The 7,440-nt window shown below is 41.4% G+C and overlaps 1 long non-coding RNA gene across 1 annotated transcript; it reads right to left on the bottom strand.

Annotated features, from left to right (window-relative positions):
• Window positions 1–2,002: 2,002 nt before the first annotated feature.
• Window positions 2,003–6,508, bottom strand: LOC115297576. Its single transcript, XR_003911454.1, has 3 exons — window positions 6,433–6,508; window positions 6,056–6,169; window positions 2,003–2,206 (listed from the first exon to the last, which is right to left on the bottom strand). It is a non-coding gene; the product is annotated as an uncharacterized LOC115297576 (long non-coding RNA).
• Between the last annotated feature and the right edge of the window lie 932 nt (window positions 6,509–7,440).

Below are 7,440 nucleotides of genomic sequence, written 5' to 3' on the forward strand. Positions count from 1 at the left end.
GAATTTAGGCCCGGCCAGCCTAAATTCGGGCTTATAGACTTCAACAACACACTGGATCCGTGAGGCGCGAGCCCCGAACATGTTGGGGTAGGGCCTTTTATGAGTTTGGGAAGGGAGAGTTACAGGAAATTGTGACACAGGTACAGGGGTCCAATCAATATAGCATCACATCATTGACAGTAACTTTAACCAATTACAGAGTGGACCCAGAACCCCCAGGTAGGGCGTGACTAGGACCCTCAGGTAGGGGCGTGACTAGTCTTAACCTCCATCTTTAGGCCCGCCCTCAGAAATGTTAATGGTGTTAGTTGGCCTTCAAGGTCAGAGGGGAAACCTGAATAAGACCTGCATCCTTACAGCAGCAGTACAATAAAACAGGAAACATTGATGGTAGGGAGGAAATGGTAGAGAAGAGCTGGAGAGAAATGCTTGAGCAGGTGAATGGTATTAAATGTGGGGAAAGACTGGTCTATCTGGAAAAATGGAAATTGATCTGTGGATAACAGAAAGGGGGTACACATGCTGCAAAAGGTGTTGGCCATCCATGAGCATTCTGTTCTGATTGCTTTGGTTTTCTTGGTAAGATCAAAGGTCATCAGCTGCAAAGAGGAAAAGGGAGAGAATGTGTGTGAAGTATGAGGAGAGAAGTTTGTAAAAATAACCCTCAAGAACAGTGAGAAAATATAGAGACTGTGTTCTTATACAATGTGCTTGGTCTCAGGCTGTTGGGGCCCAGTAGGCAAAAATTACCCTCAAACAATATTTGGTCTCCTGGGCCGCACATGTGGCTTCTATTCATCAGGTCTGTGATTTTCTCATTGCTTTGTAAAGAGACATATACTTTTAGGCTTTGAATCAACTTGGTTCAATCAGTGGAGCCAGCCCTCTCCTTACTTTGCTTTCTAGCTCTTTGTCTGCTGTTGAGAGTAAATGGCAAGCCTCTGTAAAAAGATTTGCCTATTAAAAGATGAGCATCTTGCCCATGCATAACTAATGAGGGGTCTTAAGAAATGTAAATATCCTCATAGAAATCTGCAGGCTCATCTGCTTGGAGCCAGACTATTATTAGGGAATCCCTCTCCTGCAATGACTTGATAATTCCTGATATTTACACCTGTCCTGTTAAACATGATCCTTTCCTGAGCATGTCTTCACTTCAAAGACCTTGAACTATGTAAAGAAATGATGTAATCACCTGTCGTATAGAAGACCCTGGCCATCTAAGTAAAGTGTGGCTTTTCCACCATGCCCATTGTCTGTCTTGTCTGTTGTTGTCTGTCTTCTTTCTTATAGATATTGCGCCGACACCAACCCCCTACTCGGGACCTTTCGACTGGGGTACATGGGCTGGACCCCCGCATCAGGCAATGAGAGTCACTGGCAGATCCATGGAAGGATAGAGAGGTCAGAAATTTTAGTCCCCCAGCTTCTCGCTGCCAGGCTGAAGGTTGACAGAGATCATGTTCCCATTGGGAAGCCTTTCCCATAGATACAGAATTCAGTAATTGCTTCCTTACCTTACCGCTGCCAGACTAAAGGTGGTGGTAACTTACTAGCTCTGGAGTGCCTCATAATTCCCTGTTGATTTACTTAAAGAAAAAAAAAAAGTCCCTACATTAGATTTTTCCTAATTACCCCAGTAGGGGGTGCCATCTGCTTTCTGACTAAAAAAAATAATTGGTCCCAGGAGTAGCCCCAGGATGGAAGCCTTAAAATTAAGATTCTGAGATTGGGTTGTTTACATATTTTAGAAGCACATGCATATTCTTCTTATAGAGTGGGGATGATAATGGGGAGGTATTGGCATCTCAATGACAAAAAATGACCAAGAGCAAAGAAGCACCAAGGAAAGAAGTACCAATGGACAGTGATATTTGATGATCAAGTGTCTGTACCACTTTGCTATGGTGAAAATAGGTGTTTCAGAGATTATAACACAGAGTGACTTCTCTAATGTCCCAGAGAACCGGCTAAGAGAAAATGAAAAGTTGACGGCTTTAGATACTAATTACATTGTTCAGATGGATTTTTTTTTTTAAATCTGAGAAATTTGAAATCTCAAACATCCCTACAATGGTCTTGTTAATGGAAGCAGTTCCTTTCTACATAAGCTGGAGCAGTAGGCTCTCCATGGAATGCTGGTTATGTCAGGTCGAATTCTCAGTCCTCTCATGGCCTGTAGGTACAGGAGGAACCAGGTGTCAACCTAATTTAAATGGAGAAGTACAAGTATTAGTCTGAAGGAAGGTAGTCTGTTCATTGAAAGAGTTATAGGATGTTGCCAATTTATATCATGAAGAGTGTGAAGAGCATGAGTGAGATACATCCTAGGTTGTGAGGCCAAGTAGCATGAAATAAAAGACTAGACCGGGTTGAATGTATTGAAATGAATATACTTAGCATTCATGATTTGTGTTGGTTTAAGCAATAGAAGTAAGCATTACTAGTATGCTAGGATGATGAATTAAAGGCAGGCCTAGGATCAGTGAACTTGAAATGCTGGAGTATGTAGGGCACACTCAACAGTTTTCTTCCGGTGCCCAAAGGGTCGACGAGTGCATGTGTAATCCTTGTAACCAGTTCCTAGCTTCAACCCTAGGGGAGCCTTGGGTTGAAAAGTGCTTTTCTCCACACCTTAGAAACCCTAGTGACTGAAGATGGTGATGAGAGGTGATGTCATAGAATTGGACTCTCCAGTGTCCCGGGGACTCAGATTCCTGACATAGGGGTAACAGAGGCTTACCTCATAGCAGAAACATAGGGACAGAGTGCTATCCATGCAGAAATACATAGCTAATTGATCACAAGATCTATAGGAATAAAATAGGTGGGGAGGCTATTAAGATGCTGTCATAAGTGGGAAACTTCTAGATTAGAAAAGTAGAAGCCAGTTTAAATTGCTATAGGGAATCTATGGTCTCTTAAGTTCTGGATCTAAGCCATCTTGTAGATTTCAAGCTCCTTGTTTATGGAGAAAGCCAGGTCTCTTGGAGGAAACATTCTTCAGAGCGGCCACAAGTAAATCTTTCTCCGCGGTTTCTCTCAGACACACAGCAATTTATGAAAGTATGTACAGGGAAGGAGTAAAACTCAATCCTTGGGTTTTGTGGGTACTAGCTCTACGGCCAGGCTAACCCTCAGTGACTTGAAATACAATAGACAGCTTTGGAACCTATAGATTCAAAGGTAGAGTCTTAGTCCAAGTCAAACTTGTGCTGTTTTCCTAGTCCCAAAATAAATAGTGAAAATAGGTATATTTAACACTTAGCAAAATACCCATGTTAGTTCCTTCATTGGTAAAATGGGTACTATCATGGTCGAAACTGCTTATCAGAAGCTACTGCATCCCACCTCCCCGTAATATACTAAATACAATAGTGCGTTCCTAGTAAATTTTCAGATTAGTGCAAATTATAAAAGTTGAGAAAAACAGAAGTAACAATCCCTATTACATTCTCATTTACCTCTCTTATTGGGCTGGTGCAAAAACAAGATAGATGGATCTTGAAGCAGGACTATAACTTGCAAATTTAAGAAGTCTTGACAAAAAGAGCTGCAGTTCGGATGCTGTTTCTAGTCACTGGCACTAACATGTGACCTTAGATACAGTCTTTTTTTTCCCCTTCTAATTTCTACCAGTAAATGTAACCACAAGTCATTTGCCTTTACTTGAAAAGATACTTTGTCTTATCTGAAGATTATTTCTGATCTCTTGCTCTCTATTAGGAGAGACCAGAAATATCTTGGTTTTCTGACTATCTTACACACCAATACCTTTGGCTATTATAATGATGATGTAATATGTGATAACTGGACATACCAGGCAGGAAGTAGCAAGAACCTTAAATGCCTGACTAAGACACATGATTGCTAGAGGATGGCACACAAACCCCCCAAATTGTGTGCTGAACTCAGTGTCCATTATATCTCAATAAAACTGGGGAAAATGTTAAAAATGAAAAAATAAGGCACCAATCGATACTCAAAAAAAAAAAAAAAAAAACCCTGTAAAGAGGCAGTTAAGTTGCTGAGCCTTTAGATTGCACAAAGAAAGCAATGCTTGATGAAACTCGATATTGGAGACCACATACATCACATCTAGATGTGCAGCTCCAACTCTTTTGCTACATAATTTGGAAGATAGTTTTAAATTGGGATCAAAGAAAGAAAGGTGTGTACCACCTCAAGGCCATGCTATATGCAATCCTACAATTAGACCTCATACCCAGCAAATCAAACAGAATAAAAAGTGTCTGTAGCAGATAGAAATACTGGGTAGAGCTCCCGGCAAACTTCAATGGAAGATTCTATTGAACTGTTTTCCATTAGAAAAGTAGATTTTTAGATTTCTACTAGGCCCTGGTAGTCTTTAAACACTTGAACATGGGACACTATATCTTTATGTGACTTGGAACTTTCATTATGAAAATGTCATGAAAAGAATCCATACGGTGGATGTGCACCAACCCCACCACCCTGTACTGTTTCAAGCATGTCTGAAAATATAACCATATAACCAACCGGCTGGGACTCCCGTGATTTGTGTTTCTATCAAGTGTGATAGCCTTTCTCAGGGGTGGCCCTAAAAGTCAATGGTAAAGAAAACTTTTTTTCTCCTCGAGCAGGGAAAGAATATCTGGTTATCCAAGCCAAACAGGAGGAGACAGGTCCAAGGTACACTGAGGTATGTGCAGGGGCCCATGGGTTGAAAGGACAAGACTGGAAGATTAATGACTGACGAGAAGGTCTGATGATGAATATGTGAATGAAAGTTTTCCAAATGGGCAGAGTGTGAATATATTCCCATGGAAATCTCCTCATTGAGTGTCAACTGTGGAGCAACTTCTCAATAATTTGATAGACAGTGTGACTCTTCCTCTGGATGCCAATCAGCTTTCTCTTCCCACTCCCCTTACTTGCTCACTAGGGCCATATACAAAGTGACAAACATTGATGTTACACATTATTTCAACAATAGAAGCAGTATAGACTTCTTACAATGGCTGGTCTACCATCAATTCTATTGCCCAGTCTGCCAACAGCACAGGCTGATGCTAAGACTCTGAGATATCATCTTTTCTCTGGCATATCAACCAGCCACCTTCGGAGGCTGGTTGTGGAGGCTTTCAATCATGGAGAAAACAATGATTTGTCATCATAAAAATAGATATACTTTCATATGTGATATGCTTTACCTTAACAAATTATTTGTCTAATGCCACCTTATGACTTTAGAGAATGATTTTGCCTTTGTCATGTTTTTTTTAAATTTTTTAATGTTTATTATTTTTGAGACAGAGACAGAGTGCAAACAGGGGAGGTGCAGAGAGAGAGGGAGACACAGAATCTGAAACAGGCTCCAGGGTCTGAGCTGTCAGCACAGAATCTGATGTAGGGCTCAAACCCATGAACCATGAGATCATGACCTGGGCCAGAGTTGGCCGCTTAACTGACTGAGCCACCCAGGCGCCCTGTCATGTTTTTACACTTCATTGCTTTTAACAAAAAAACAAAAAAAAAAAACAAAAACACACCTCATTTTGCAACACAGTAGCAGTAGCTCATACCTGCAAAGTTACAGATTCTACCACAGGTCCTACTACAAGTAGCATTTAGTGTATAAACCCTGGAATGGTTTGCTGAAAGCTCAGGTAAGGTCCAGTTGAAAGAGAGTGTTCTACAGAGCTGTGGAGCTTCTCCATACGATGTATCAAATGTATGAAACCAGGGACCTGGTATGGGGCTGCCTTCTTCACGGTCAGGAGTCACTATACTAGGAATCATTGGGAAGAAGTAAAATAGGACTTATCTTGCTATTATACCTACTACCTGGATCAAGGAGCACTATGTACTGAATTGTATCCTTTTCCCAAGTTGATACATTGAAATTCAAACCTTGAATGATTGTATTTGGAGATAGGACTTCTAGGAGATAACTAAAGCTAAATTAAATCACAATGGGGGGATTCTAATCTGCTAGGCTTGGTGGCTTTCTAAGAGGAGGAAGGGTATCTTGTCCCACCCTTTCATCTCGGTCACTTTTCCTCTCTCTCACCATGTGCATGTTTCAAGGTCATGTGTGTCCTCAGCCATCTGCACAGCAGAAAGAGAGTCTTCAGTGGAACTTGATTATGCTGGCAGCATGATCTCAGATTTCCAGTCTTCATAACTAAGAAAATAAATTTCTGTTAAAATCTCCGGTATTTTCTGGCAGTAGCACAAGCAAAATAAGACCAGGGTCTTTTTGCTCTCATCCATAATCTTATGCTGTGTGCCTTTAGGAGTATTAGTGCTTCTGCTAGAACACAGTCTTTGTTTAATTAAAGTGGAAGCTGAAACTTCCCCATTACCACTTTGAATGCCACAGTGTACTGAGCAATAGGCAGAGAAAAGGTTCATTCTAAGGATAGTGGAAAATGGGGTTGATTCTACCCTATGAGAGCCAGGAGAGCACTGAACCCAAAGGATTTCCTGGGGTTCTTCTTAGTACATTTTCCGTGATCAAGTCTGTGGGGAAAAGAAGAAAAATAAAGGTATCACCACATAAATACTTGGATTCTTCATGAATCAAAAGTTGGGTCATCTCACCAGGTAAAGAGCCCTTGAAAGTGAGGTGTTGGGAGAGAACAAAATGAATATAGAATTTGAAGGGGACAAAATTAGGAATGATACCTACTTAGGTTTCCTTAACGGCCAGCTACCAAGGCCAAGACTAAATATGTTATTTAATTATTTCTTTTCATCTTTTTCCTTGCTATCTTAAAGAAGAACAAATAAAAATCATAGGTAATGTCTTAGGTTTCAGGTGTTAGTGTGACTAAATTGATAACATGTCATGCCAACCAGACAGGCAGCTGAGAGGATCATTGTTCATTCTTTATTTGCATGACATGAGGAAGAATGAGGTAGATTCTGTCATTTGTCTCCAATTTTAACTTCCTTTTATGCTCCCCCTCCTCGCTCACTGTCTAACCTGGAAGGCTCACCCATATGGACTGAGTTTCCATGACCTTTGGCTGCTGATTGGGGATTGATCAATAAGGAGCGTTGGCAGAACATCAGAGGAGAGAGAGAGAGAAGTGATCTCAGTCAGTTAAGGATTCGACTAGGGCTCAGGTCATGATGTCATGGCTCGTGAGTCTGAGCCCCATGTGGGGCTCTCTATGTCAGTGGGGAGCCCATTTCAGATCCTCTGTCCATGCCGCTCTCCACTGCTCCCCTGTTCCAGCATGTGCTCATTTGCCCCGTCCCTCAAGTATGAGCATGCACACTCTCTCTCCCTCAAAAATAAATAAACATTTTGTTAAAAGTTATGGGGGAGGATGGGTGGGTCAGTTGGTTATGCATCCGACTCTTGGTTTTGGCTTAGCTCATCATCTTACGGTTCATGGGGTGTAGCCCTAGTCAGACTCTGCCAACAGCACAGAACCTGCTTGAGAT

This window comes from Suricata suricatta, chromosome 8 (assembly GCF_006229205.1).
Source record: "Suricata suricatta isolate VVHF042 chromosome 8, meerkat_22Aug2017_6uvM2_HiC, whole genome shotgun sequence".
In the NCBI taxonomy this organism is placed as follows: Eukaryota; Metazoa; Chordata; class Mammalia; order Carnivora; family Herpestidae; genus Suricata; species Suricata suricatta.